The following is a 15,064-nucleotide window of genomic DNA, read 5'->3' as shown; positions in this document are numbered from 1 at the left end:
GGCATGAGACTGGTCAACAGTCTAAGGAGCATAAGTGGAGGGTTACTCTGTCATACACAGTGTTCTAAATATGAGGAGATAGACCCAAGCCCTACAGGGGCCAAGAGAAAGAAGAGCTCAGGCTGAGCTGGTTATCAGAGAGGGCTTCCTGGAGGAAGCAGAGCATGAGGAGAACCCTGGAAGGGGAAAGGTGGTTGGTGTTTGGATAGGAAGAGAGTAGGGGATGAGCATTCTGGAAGAGGGCCAGCCTGGGGTAAGTAAAGAATCACATGGGTGCCAGGGAGGACCAGGTCAGTGGTGGCCTGAAGGTGGTAGAGGGGCTTAGACCAGAAGCATGAGCTGTAGAAGGCCACAGAAAGCTGCAGAGCAGGACAGCGGAACAGTCTAACCATTCCTGGGGGCTGTCCTGCTCAGATAAGGGGCTTATAGATTGCAGACAAAAGTCTTGGTTTATGCCCATTTCCCAGGGGAGAAACTGAAGCTCAGAGAAATGCTTGGGTTCACCTCAGGTCATCCAGGAGGAGATGAAGGAGCCCAAACTGGGGGTCAGATCTCTGGGCACAGAGCTGTGCCTTAACTGCTATGTGAGCTGCCTCCCCAGTCCCTGTGTGAGTGTGGGAAGACCCGCCTTATGGCAGGGTGCACGGTCAGGAGAGAGCCAGAGAACTGGAGGAAGCCCAGGAGGCCTATCAGGGCAGAGCAGAGGCACTGTAGAGGCTGAAGGTGGACAGGCATGCTGAAAGCACTGCTCAGAACGTGGGACGAAGAGGAGAGAGGCTCTAATGAGGGCTTTCACAAAGACCCTAATGTTTTCATACCGTCCCGCAAACATGCCAGTTAGTCCCCAAGTGCCTGCCCGCCTGTGCCCTTTCTCATGAGGGAGCTGAGTCCTCTGACAGCTGGTACTTCTGAACTGCAAGCATGGGTTTACTTTCAGCTGCCTGCCTAGTTGTTAACTGCGATGAATGCTAGACAGGCCACTGTTCACATGGGATGATATTAGAATAAATCCCACACGGGGCTTGCAGTGTGGCCCAGAGGAGGAATCAGCTGAAAGGATAACAAAGTTTGGGGGTCCACAGGCTGATGTGGTGGGCAAATCTGAGCCCCACCAACCCTGAGCCCACCCCCCAACCCTGGAGAATCTGTCCATCCCAGCTTTAATATTCTACCGGTGTGGAGTGACTTCTTGAGGTCTTCATGAACAACTGCTGGAGGAAGGTGTTTTGCTGCTAGTAGCAAAAATGTCTGGTCAAGCAGCTTACCTAGCATGGGGGTCTGATTGGCTCAGGCATAGGCTCAGATCCTCAGCCCCACATCCATCCTGTGCTATTCTCTCGACTCTGACTTCTTCGTGTGGGGACCGCCCTCAGGCTGGGAGCACATTTCAGCCTTTGTGTCTGTGCTCACAGTGTCTAGAGGAAGAGAGACCGTTTTGCTTCCTTCCTTCCTTCCTTCCTTCCTTCCTTCCTTCCTTCCTTCCTCCAACAGGTATTTATTGGGTACCTACTGCATGAACTATACTATTCTAGGTGTTGGAGTTAAATCAGTGAACAAAACAGGTAAGGAAGGCTTGCCCATGAAGCTCTTATTCTAGCTGGCAGGGGTGGGGCAGATGGCAGTAACTGGGGTAAGTCAATCTATTATGTGGGTGTCAGAAAGTGATAAGAAGAAGACAAGAGAAAGGGATGACAAGGTGTGGGACTCTGCAGGGTAATTAGGCTTCATTGAGAAGTTTTCAGAAGGAAGAAGGATGTTCTGGAAGCCAGTGAAGAGAAAATACAAAGGAGGAATTACCTGATGTGTCTGGTGCTGCCCAGCAGACAGGGAGGAGGAGGATGGAAGTCAGATTTAGCACATCAGGTGTTGTGACATTGACAAAGGCAGCGTGAGTGGGGTGGTGGGCTCAGAAACCCTAATGAATGGGTGTAAGAGGGAGGGGAAAAGAGAGAGCTGGGATGAGAGATTCTTAGCTGATGGGATTAATCCAGAAGAGGGAAATTTTTGGTGTAAGAGAGAAAGAATTATGGTGGCTCTTTCTTAAGAATAAGAAAACTAGCCCAGAAAGCTCTAGTAGCCTCTCACAGTTGGGCCATACGTCTATGCTTTGTGGTGTGGAGGCTATATTTGTTTAGGACCATATTCCTGAGCCAGTTATTGAAGAAGGTGGTTGGGGTACCTTTACACCACTTAAGGCTCCACTCCTGGAACCAGGGAGCAGGTCAGCTTCCCTTGAATCATGGGGGTTGGATGGTGGATATCTGAATGAAAGCCAGTCAAGAAGGGTAAGATGGATACAGAGGAGGGAGCTGTTAGTGTCCACCGGGATCTGTTTCTCTGCTACCAACACCCCTCACACCTATGCCTTCAAATACATTCATACCCAGGGGAGACTCCCCAAAGGGAGTCAAGGCTGAGATGTCACCTCCGGCACCCTGTGCCAGAACTTCAGTATCTGGACACTCATCCACTGGGTTTAAATGGAATGCCTTCTGGTGCAGCCACTATGTCTTCCAGCCCTGGAACACCTGGTGTGCAATGGCAGAGTAAGGACAGGATGTCTGTTAAGAACAAAAACCACCTGTTGGTGAAGGGGAGCATAGGAATGTGCTCACAGCTGTCACGGGTCCACAGTGTACACAGGAATGGAGAGGGATGGTAAGGCTCCTGTTCAGTGCCCCCTGAGGGTCTCTGTGGCCACTAACTTCTGTGAAGTCCGGGGTCCAGGCTCTGTGGGACTCCATCAGCAGGCTGCAATGCTGCCCACTTCCTGCTGGCTTGGAGATTACATGGGGCATAAGTGGTCACAGGTTGTGGTCAGCCAGGTGCAGTCTCTCATCTATTTTTTTGGGCTGTTCTCACAGTCAGAGATCTTGTCTGGTTATAATCTTTGAGTCTGGCAGTTTCTGCCTCCTCATGACAAGCCATTGTCCTTGGACCAGAGCTTTTTAGACTTGAGCCTGTATCACAGTTGTCTGGAGAGCTTATTAGAACACAGGTTTCAGATCCAGTAGGTGTGGAGTAGGAACCTGAGAATTTCTTAGAGCTGTTGATGCTGATGGTCCAGGGACATACTTTGAGAACCAAGTTGGATCTAACTTTGAAGGCTTGTACCTTCGTCGTGGTCTCTAGGTTTTGTGTGTGTGTGTGTGTGTGTGTGTGTGTGTGTGTGTGTCCTGTACTCCCCTGCTGCATCCCAGAGACAACTTTCCAGTGAAACTTCCTGTGATCTGGCTGGAAATGCTCATTGGGGGTGCACCAAGGGGCAGGGCACAGGATGGTCTTTGCCCCAGCTTTGTCTCCTGCGAATAAGCCTTTCTCCTTTGTCTTGTGTGAATAAGCCTTTCTCCATTTCCACCTGAGACAAAGAATTCATCTTTTGCAGTCCTGCAGGCTTCAAATTAGAGAACTCTGGTCCTGTGCTGCCCCTGGGCAACTGCTTTCCTAAGAGATGTCTGGCAGAGATGATGACCAACCCCACGTGAATCCCTTATTCAGAGAGTGCTGCATGGAAAAGCTTGGCCTCTCCCCGCTGTCCCCATGCAAGATAGAGAGGGACAACTCCCCACTCCTGAGGGGAGAAAGGAGTGGGCTCATAAAGAGGCGAATATCTCTTCTGCAGACTTTATCTCATTCAGTCTTCTTAAGGACCAGTGTGAGGGTGGAATTGGGCTTCTCTTTACAGAGGGGTAAAGTGAAGTTTCAAGCAGTCACAATACTTGTCCAGGGACATTCAGCTAGGCAGTGGGAAGCTGGGATGTGAGCACAGACAGTGTTTTTTTTTTTTTTTAGCCTGCTCTTAATTACCATGCCTCACCAACTCCTAGTCTCATTGGATTGGGGCTGTTTGTTTTTTAGAACCAGAAACCAAGTCCAACCAACTTCCCCACAAATGTAAGGGTTCAGGGATGCTCCACAGAGCTATGGGGCAGGAAGTGTACCCAAGCCTCAGTACACCTGGAACTGAGTCTGGATGTAGTCAGGCACCAGGGCCCCACCTGCCAACCCTGGAGCAGCACATGGCTTTCCTCCTTCTACCCCCACCTTGCGCCCCCCCCCCCCCCCGGCTTTCTCTACTCCTCCAGACACAGAAAAACATGGCTGCTGAGCCCAAATTTGACTCTTCTCCTAGGAATGCTCCTCATGGAAACCGAGTAGAGAGGTTAAGCTGTGTACTAAATAAAATATTTGAGTTAGAGAATTCTGGAACCACTTTACTTGGATTTCAAACTCAGGGCTACCATTTACTAGCTGTACCACTTGAGCATGTTATGTCACTTCTCTGACAAAATGATGAAGATGGCAGCATTCACTCACAGGGTCATTGTGAGGAGTAAACAAGTTACTCCATTCAGAACACTTAGAACCTGGCACATGGCAAGTATTTGAGTAGTGTTAATGAATCTCCTTCCACTTCTTGTCATTGTTGCTCTCTCTGAATTCCAGTGAGAGTTTCTGGGAACCAGACTTTGACTGGCCCAACTTATGTTGGCCTGTATATTTGGTATAATTGGTCCAATTGGCTGTGCAAAAGCCTGTGCTGGGGTGCCATCAATGAGGATGGGAAGGGGCAAGGAAGACAGGTGGACCTCTGGAAAACAGGAGTGTCTTGATGGGCATTCTAAAGGTTTCTCTCAAATCTAGGGTGACCACCCATCCCCATTTGCCTGGAATTGGGTGGTTTTCTGGGAAATGAGACTTTCAGTGCTAAAATTACAAAGGTCCTAAGCAGACCAGGAAGGTTGGTCATCCTATAAGTCAGAACTGATTTCAGTGACTCTCAGGTGGGGGCAATGTACCCAGCATGATATGTGTTGAGACCCTCTTCCGAAATCTTTGGAGATGCTCTTCTGAAAAGATAGATGAGGCAGTTTTGGAAATATTTTGTGATTTGTCTGGATTGCTCCCAAAGTTTGCTTTCATCATCCCTCTGCCTTCCCACTTTCCAGCCCTGCCCCTTGCTGGCCACTGATGTCCCTTAGATTTTCCAATGCTCCCAGTTTCTTAGCTGTTGCTCAATATCATGGCCATTACTAAGAAGGTGTTTCCTACATCCCAAGCCTCTCCTTCCTCTGACCTGCCATGGCACATGAAACTCGATTATTTCCTCCTTTGGTTTAATGCACTCAGACTGAATTAAAATTCAAGTGTTTTATGGAAGACAGAGTCCATTAAGCTGTTATGGCTCATTAGAGTGTTAGCCTGGATAACTTCATTGGATTAGTCAGTCCCTGAAGCAGTACCCCAGCCTGGGACACAGAAACTTATGCTTGGAGGAGAGAAGGGAAGACTACAGTGTGAGGCTGCACCAGGTAGAAAAGGACCCTGGCCATGCCAAGGCAAGAATGAGCCCCAGGGGTGTGGAGGCAAGTTACTTTCTTCTCAAGTCAGCTGTCCAGTCTGTGCTGAATTGGAGGTGCTTGCTTTTCCACTACCCATGGGAAACTGGCTCAGAATTGTGAGCAACTTTTCAAAGAGCTAGAAAGAAGACGATAAGGCTGAGAGTCTAGGTCCAGAGCTTGGTGTGGATTTTCTGAATGAGTCTCTAAGAAAAACTGGCTTTCAGAACCTTATTCAGAACCTTATTCTTTTCTGAGCCTCGTTCTTTTTTTTCAATGTCCATACATGGTGGGTGGGGGCACTGGGACATTAAGAGGGGAATTATGTGATACATTCGCTCACCTACTGTCGGAGCTGAATTTAAGCAAACTGACACTTTGAAAATAAGCTTATAAGCTTATTAAATAAGCTTATTAAATAAGAAAAAAAAGATAGAGGACTCAAATTACTAAAATCAGAAATGAAAATGGGACTACTATTGCCAATTCTATAGATATAAAAAGGATTGTGAGAGTGTGTTATGAACAATGGTAAGCCAAAATATTGGATCACCTAGATGAAATGGACAGATTTCTAGAAACACAGAACCTACCTAGATGGAATTATGAAGAAACAGAATATCTGAATAAACCTATAACTCATAAGAACATTATATTAGTAATCAAAAGCCTCCTAGCAAAGAAAAGTCTTTGGATCTGATGGCTTTATTGGCAAATTCTACCAAACATTTAAAGAATAAATAGTAGCAACACTTCTCCAATTTCTCAACAAATTGTAAAGGAGAAAACACTTCCTAATTTATTCTAGGCCAGAATTTTGCTGATGACAAAGTTGACAAAGACACCACGAGAAAGAAAAGTACAGACCAATATCCTTATGAGCACTGATGCAAAAATCCTCAAGAAAATACTAGCAAATTGAATTTAGTTGCATATTGAAAGGAATACACACCATGATTAAATGGGATTTATTCAAAGATGCTTTAGCGGATTAGCTTGACCAATATAATATGCCACATTAACAGAATGAAGCAAAGAGAAACACATGACCACCTCAACTGAATCAGAAAAAGCACTTGACAAAATCCAACATTCTTTCATGATAAAACACTCAAAAAACCAGGAATAGAAAGAAACTATCTGAACATAATAAAATCCATATATGAAAACCCCTTCGCTAACATCATATTCAATGGTGAAAGACAGAAAGCTTTTCCTCTAAGATCAGGAGTCAAGACAAGGAAGTCCACTATTACCACTTTTATTCAACATAGTACTGAAAGTTCTAGCCAGAGAAATTAGGCAAGAAGAAGAACTAAAGGACATCCACATGGAAAGGAAGAAATAAAATTATTTCTGTCTCCAGAGTATGTAATTAGGTAGTGGAAAACTCCAAAGACCTTATAAAAAACGATTAGAAAAAACACACAAATCCAACAAAGTAAGAGGTACAAAATGAACATGCAAAAATCAGTGGCATTGTTATACACTGACGTGAACAATTTTAAAAGAAAATTAAGTCAGTTCCATTTACAATAGCATCAAAAATAATAAAATACTCAAGGAAGTGAAAAACTTGTACAATGTACATCACAAAATATTGCTGACAGAAATTAAAGAAGGCTTGAATAAATGGAAAAACATCATATGTTCATGGATTGGAAGACTTAATATTGCTAAGGTGTCAATACTTTCCAAAGCGATATATAGACTCAATGTAATCTCTATCAAATTCTCAATGATGTTTTTGGCGGAAATAAAAAAAATGCATCTTAGACTTCAAATGGGGGGCATCTGGGTGGTTCAGTCATGTGAGCACCTGACTCTTTGATTTTGGCTCAGGTCATGATCCCAGGGTTGTGGGGTCAAGCCCTACATTGGTTCCATGCTGAGCATGGAGTCCACTTAAGATTCTCTCTCTCTCTCTTTCTCTCTCTCTCTCTCTCTCTCTCTCTCTCTCCCTCTGCCCCTCTCCCCAGCTCATGGGCTCTCTTTCTAAAAAATTTAAAAAAAAATTCAAGTGGCATCTCAAGGGACCATGAATAGCGAAAACAATCTTGAAAAAGAGGAACAAATTTGGAATACTCACACTTTTTGATTTGAAAACCTATTACAAAGCTACAATAATCAAAACTGTGCAGTACTGACATAAAAGACAGATATATACAGACCAATGGAATAGAATAGAGAGCCCAGAAATAAATCCTTGCATATGATCAAATGATTTTTGACAGTGTGTTTTTTCCTCCTTTGTTGTGTTAATATGGTGATTTATTTTAAAAAAATTTTTTAACGTTTATTTATTATTGAGAGAGAGAGACAGAGCATGAGTGTGGGAGGGGCAGAGAGAGAGGGAGACATAGAATCTGAAGCAGGCTCCAGTCTCCAAGCTGCCAGCACAGAGCCCAACGTGGGGCTCAAACTCACAAACCATGAGATCATGACCTGAGCCGAAGTTGGAAACTTAACCGACTGAGCCACCCAGGCACCCCTATGGTGATTTATTTTTTAATGTTAACCCAAATTTGTATTCCTGTGCTAAACTGTACTTGTTTGTGGTTGTTAAAATATGTCTGTGAATTATGCTGACTTTGTGAAATGGGTTGGAAAGTATTTCTTCTCTTTTCTGAAATAGCTTTTGTAAGATTTGATAGAATTCACCAGGGAAGCCATCTAGGTCTGGAGTTTTCTTTTTGGAAAGGTTTTTAATGACAAAACATTGTTAAAAACAGAAATAAATCTATTCAGATTTTCTTTTTTTTTTTCTTTCTTAGTTGGTTATGATGGTTTGTATCTTTCTAGGAATTCAACACTTAATCTAAGTTGTCAAATTTATTGTCATGGAGGTTTTTTTAGTATTTCTTTTTTAAAAATATTTTGTTAAAGTTTATTTATTTTTTGAGAGAGATAGAGAGTGAGCAGGGGAGGGGCAGAGAGAGAGGGGGAGACAGAGAATCCCAAGCAGACTCCACGATGTCAGTGCAGAGCCTGACGCAGAGCTTGGACTCACAAACTGTGAGATCATGACCTGAGCTGAAACCAATAGTTGGACACTTAACCTGAGTCATCCAGGTGCCACTATAGTATTTCTTTACTATCCTCTCTATGTCTGTAGCATCAGTAGTGGTATCTACTCTTCTATTACTGATGTCCATATATTGTGTTTTCTTTCCTTTCTTCATCTTGATTAGCCTAGCCAAGGGCTTACTGATTTTCTTAATCTTTTTGAAGAATCAACTTATAGTTGTATTTATTTTCTCTTTTGGTTATTCATTTTTCTGTTCCTATTGGTTTTATGTTTACATTTGTTATTTTGTTGTGTCCACTTATTTTGAGTTTAATTTATACTTCCTTTTTAGTTTTAAGAATGGAATCTTAGCTCATTGATTTTAAGTATTTTTTCTTTTCTAGGATAAGGTCATAAGCTGTGTTCCATAAATATTGATATTTCATATTTTTATTATTAATTGGCTTAATTAGAGATTTTCCAGAAAATATTTTATTGATTAAAAAAATAAAAAAAATAAAATTCAAATGGAACCTCAAGGTACCATGAATAACCAAAACAATCTTGGAAAAGAGGAACAAAATTTCGGTCAGCATACATACTTTGTATGATTTCGATCTTTTTGAAATCTCTTGGGACATATGGTCTATTCTGGCAAAAGTTCCAAGTATACTTGACAATGTAGTGTGTTGGTTGTAGTGTTCTATAAAGGTCAACTAGGTAAGAAAGTCATTCTTAGCAGGGGACATTTGGTGATGTCAGGAGACATTTTTGGTGTCATACCTGAGAAAGAGTCCTGCTGGTATTTAGTGGGTAGAAGCCAGGAATGTTACTAAACATCCTATCATGTACAGGACAGCCCCCACAACAAAGAATTACCTGGTCCACAATGTTAATAGTGCTGAGGTTGAGAAACTCTGGGTTACATTGTTGAAGTACTGTTTAAATCTCTACATGCTTTTTTTGCTATTTTGTCTAATAGTTTTATCAATTGTGAGAAGTGTTAAGATCTACAACTACCATTGTAGATTCGTCTATTTCTCCATTTATTCTGTCCATTTTTGCGTCCTGTATTTTGATGCTCTGTTACTAAGTGTAGACAAGTTTATGATTATTATGCTTTGTTGATAAGTTGTCTCTTTTATTATTATGAATAATCTTTATTTCTGGTAATTCTTATACCCAACGGAAAGATATAAAAAAAAACCCTATATAAACATGTAAGTATTTAATAAGTGAGGTGAGATTGTACCTTGAAGCAGAATAGGGAGATGGAGAGGTAGGGAAAGGAAGGCATCAATTCAGGGTGTTCTCAGGTATGGAAGCATCTGGGCAGGTACAGCCTGCTCTGTTTCTAGCCTGTCGTACCATCCAAATACCCCGTTGTCATAATTTGTGTGGCTTAGGAAGCCTTCATGGGTGATAGGCAGAGACCACTCCTTTCTTCTTATTTACACTTGTTTTGGCTATGTTGTTCCCTTACTTTTCCGTGTGAATTTTAGGGCTTTTTGTGTCAGATTCCATGACTCACTCTACTAGTTTAAATGAGGCAAAACTTTCACATTTTTTTATGTATAGATAAGAAATTCTGTGGACTTAAAGATTTTATTTTAAAAAAATTATGTAAGCAAAAGAAGGAGAAAGTAGAAATGGTCATTTTCTGCCTTAATTAAAAAAAAACAAATATTTATCTTTTAGAAATAAAGATTTTGAATATTTAAATATTATTACCAGGGAAAATAAATTATTAAAAAAGACAAGGGATCATAATCACATATTTGGGAGGCAAAGTTAGTTTCATAGATTATAGCGATAATTTCTGAAGTCCAGTTATACTATGCTAAAAAGAAGAAAAAGTAAGGGTATTTAATGACACTTTTCTGCACCTGTTGGGAAAGAGGCAAAATTCGCTTCTTATCTCATTGAGATTTTTTTAATCAGCATTTTATAAGATGCCATCATTCTAAGGCTAAGTACTAGAACTCTTTGTTTAGCACAGAGGAGGGAAAGAGAGGACAGGGGCCTGCAACTTGCAAAATGGAAAAGAAATGTGAAGGCACAGGATAATTAAATAAAGGTCATTACACCGCACATCTATAATCATTTGGAATTTTAGCTGGGACTACAGGGAAGTGATAGACTAATTTAGAGATTTACCATCTTTTTGATTTTGAGTCTTGCCATACACAAATGTCCTTTCTCTCTCCATTCATTTAAATCTTTCCCTTTTAATAACGTTTTTGAAATTCTTACCGGTAAAGGCCTTGCATATGTTTTGTTAGATGAACTCCCAGGTACCTGACTGTTGTGTTGCTAAGGTGAAATCTGTCCTTTTAAGGATTTGGTGTTGTAATGCATCGATGCTGTTGGGAAGGGTTGCTCTGGCAACCTGCTGAGTGCTGTCATTTGTTACATATTCTTTCTGTCGATCTCTGAGACGTTTGCAAATCATCATTGGCAAATGGTGATTTTTTAAAAACTTCCTTTGTAATCCTTACATTTATCCTTCTTATGTTATTTCGATAGTCAGGAACTCCAGGACGAGGGTAAATGGAAGCGATGGTGGCATTGAGCCCACAGATAGGATAGCCAGCCATCCTGGTCTTGTTCTAGGTTTCCAAAGGGATGACCCCCCCTGCTGCACTATTGACAACATTTGCTGCAGTAGGCTTTTGAAACGCACTTTTTCATGTCAAAGAAGTTTGTTTTTATTTCTAGTTTCCTACACATTTTTTTCTTAAATCACAAGAGTGTCAAATTTCATAAAATGATTCTTCTGTACTTACTGATATTATTTTGCTGCTTTTCTCCTTTATCATGTATGTGCACACATGTGTGTGTCTGAATTTGAATACTTATAATATTTATTCCTGGATCTGTTTTTTTTTTTGTATTTTTCTCTGTATATTCAAAGGTAAGATTGGCTATAATTTTCCTTCCTTATACTGTTATTTTCCTGTCTTGTATTGAAGATTTTACTAGTCTGTAAAATGAATTGGACAGAACTCACTAGTAAAAACTTTCTGGACTTAGTTTAGTTTGTGAATTAAATTTTAAATACAAATTCAACGTCTATTTAAAAAATGTTTTATTTATTTTTTGAGAGAGAGAGCATGAGTATGTGAAGGGCAGAGAGAGAGAGGGACAGAGGATCCGAAGCAGGCTCTGCGGTGACAGGGTGACAGCAGTGAGCCAGATGCTGGGCTCAGACTCACGAACTCAAACTCCTGATGCTGGAATCAAACTCAAACTCATGAAATCATGAGTTGAGATGAAGTTGGACGCTCAACTGACTGAGCCACCCAGGCACCCCACAAATTCAATGTCTTTAACAATGAGAAACTCATTCATTTTTTTAAATTGAAATGTATTTGACACATAATATTGTGTAAATCTAAGGTGTACAACATGTTGAATTAATACATTGGTATAATATGATAGCCATTATAGTGATGACGGACCCCTCTGTCATGGCACATAACTATTGTTTCTTTTTTGTGGTGGGAATAATGACGATCTATTTTCTTAACAAGTTTGATGATTATAATACAATATTGTTGTCTATGTTCACTATACTATGCATTAGATCTCTCTCAGACTTAGCTCACTTAGTAGACTGTCCTCAAGGTCCATCCATGTTGCAAATGGTGGGACTTCCTTTTTCCTTGTGGTGGAGTAATATTCCAGTGTGTGTGTGTACCATATCTTCCTTATCTATTCATTCACAGCCACTAGGTTGTTTCCATATCTTGGCTATGGTGATTAATGCTGCAGTGAATGTGGGTGTGCACTTATCTCTTTGATATCCTATTTTTGTGTCCTTTGGGTATATACCCAGAAGTAGGATTGCTAGAACACGTTCAAGGTTTTAATTTTCTTCTTGAGCCATGTTTGGTGATTTATATTATTTCTGGAGAACTGCCCCCTACACCTAAATTTCAAATTTTTGATATAAAATTGCATGTAATCTCTTAGGATTTAAAGATTGTTTTTATCATACTTGTAATTAGGTCCCTTCCCCCTTTCCAACCCAGTATTGTTTATTCTGCACTTGCTCTTTTTCTCCCTTAGTCGTTCTTGTCAGGGATTTTTCTATTTTTTTTTTTTTTTCGGTCTCTTCAATGATCAGGTTTTGAAAAGAATATGTAATCTGTAATTTTTGAGTAACAGGATTTATATGACTATATTCACTAAATCAAAATCGTTATTATATTGTTAATGATTCCATATCCTTCCTTTCTCTCCCCGCATTAGCTTGACTTACCCAAGGTAGGTAGCCTCCCATTAGGACTGTGACTCTTCATTTTGTTATCGTAATTCTGCCAACTTTTGCTTTGTATGATTTAGCTATGTTGTTAAGTAAAGTTGTTATCTCCTAGGGCGAAATATTTTGAAATGACCTTCCAAATCTATTCTTCACTGACTGTGAAGGCTGTAAGAAACAGAATCGAAGAGTGGAGGAGGTCTGTCTTCTGTCACTGGGCGCACAGACGTGGTGGGTGGGAGAGCGGACTGCCCTTTCCGCAGCAGTGGGAGCATGGGAGCAGACTGTCTGTTACAGCCTTCACGTGCAGGCCGCATGCGCCGCCTGTGAAATGTTGGCGTATGAGGCTTTCAGTAATGACTGGAAAAAGGATAAACAGACTGGAGGGAGCCAGGCTGCAAGCAGATGTGAGGGACTGTGTTGTACTGAGAGAACGTTCTCTGCTTGCAGCCTGAAGGGTAAATTGGCTAAGTGTCTTGCGAGTTGGAGCGTTGCAAGGTTGAAAGCTTCAAACAGACATGGCTGTGAGTGGCAGCCTTAGCAGACCGTGGACCGTGGGCCCCAGACTTTCTCCCACAGCTCAGATTCTGAGCACTCAGTCAAAACAAATTAGAGGCAGCCCCCTCTGAGAGCTGTCTGTTGGGTGGCTTCAAAGGTAAGAGGATGTGAACGCGCTGCTGTTCATCTTCCCTGACATCCATTCTACTCTTTCTCTTTTGTAACAGAGGAATTTGGGGTGTAAGGTGCCCAGTTATAAACTAAATTTCTCAATTTTCCTTGCTCACTGTGTGACATCTTGGGAAAGTTCTGGATGATGAGACATACAAGGATGTTTTGTGGTCCTTTCAAGAAATCTCTCTATAAGTGTGGGGAAAGTTCTGGATGATGAGACATACAAGGACGTTTTGTGGTTCTTTCAAGAAATCTCTCTATAAGTGTGGGGAAAGTTCTGGATGATGAGACGTACAAGGATGTTTTGTGGTCCTTTCAAGAAATCTCTCTATAAATGTGGGGAAAATTCTGGATGATGAGACGTACAAGAACATTTTGCGGTCCTCTCAGGAAATCTCTAAAAGTGTGGCCATGCTTGTTTTCTTCCCTTTGCTCTGTCTTGCTTTTGGGAACACATATGTGATGGCTGAAGCTCTAGCTGCTAGCTGCCATTGCTTGGCAGTATCTTGATCTCTCTTGCCCTTTAAAAAACAGCTGTATCGGGATTAAATTTGCATTTTGTAAAGTTCGCTCATTTAAAATGTCTATTTCCTCGGCCTTTATGTATTTATAGTTGTGCAACCATCAATGCAATCGGATTTTACAGTGTTTCTATCAACTCCCAAAGAAACCCCATACCCATTAGCTGTCACTCCTTGTTTTCCGTTCTCCTAGTTCCTGGCAATCATTCACTGCCTATTAGGGACATTTCATGTAAATGGAATCACATGTGTGATCTTTGTGACTGGTTTGTTTCACTTAACATAATGTTTACAAAGTTTATCCATGTTATAGCATGTGTCAGTACTTCATTCCTTTTTTTTTTCTTTTAAGTTTATTTATTTTAGAGAGAGAACATGAGTGGGGGAGGGCCAGAGGGAGAGGGAGAGAGAGATAATCTCAAGTAGGCTCCGCTAAGGAATGCCAAGGGCTGCTGGCAACTGCTAGAAGCTAGGACAAGGCAAAGAAGGATTCCTCCCTAGAGCCTTAGAGGGAACATGGCCCTGTTGACACCTTGATGTTTGACCTCCAGAACTGTTAGAAGAATGGGTTTCTGTTATATTCAACAACCCAGTTTGTACTAATTTGTCTAGCAGCCCTAGGAAATGAGTGCGCTGAGTATACAAGTCCATGTCAACAGCTATTTTGTTCTGAACCTAAGAAGAATGTTATTCTAGTCTTTCTGATTGCCTTTGTTTGAAGTTCACTGTTGATCTGTTGTTCCTTTGTAACCAATCTCTCTTTTCTTCTTCATTCGTTTTAAGGTCTTCTTTGTCTCCAGCTACCTGCACTTTTACTATGAAATGCCTGGGTTTGGATTTTGTTACATTTATTTTGTTTGGGATTTATTTGACTACTGAATCTGAGGATGTGTGCCTTTCATCAATTCTGGAAAAAAACTCTATGCCATTATCTTTTTGAATATCCTTTCTTAAACTTTTTCTCTCTTGTCTCACTCTGGAAACGCAATTACGTGTAAGCCAGTCCCTTCCACACTAATCTCAATCTTAACCTCTGTTCTCTGATTGACCTTGACTTGGGCTTTCAGAATTGTGTTCTAATTTATTTATTTATTTATTTTTCAAATCTTTCTTCTAGTGTATCAATTTTCCAGTTGTGTATGATATGCTGTTGAACCCATCCAGTGAGTGTTTTGTTTTTTATGGCACAATATAAAAGTTTAAATGTGTTTACATTTTATATTGTTTAATAATAATAAACACAGAAAAGTCTGTAAAACAC

Source organism: Panthera uncia (assembly GCF_023721935.1).
Source record: "Panthera uncia isolate 11264 chromosome C1 unlocalized genomic scaffold, Puncia_PCG_1.0 HiC_scaffold_3, whole genome shotgun sequence".
NCBI lineage: Eukaryota > Metazoa > Chordata > Mammalia > Carnivora > Felidae > Panthera > Panthera uncia.
The sequence above is the reverse complement of the archived record's forward strand: the minus strand, read 5'-3'. Positions refer to the sequence as shown.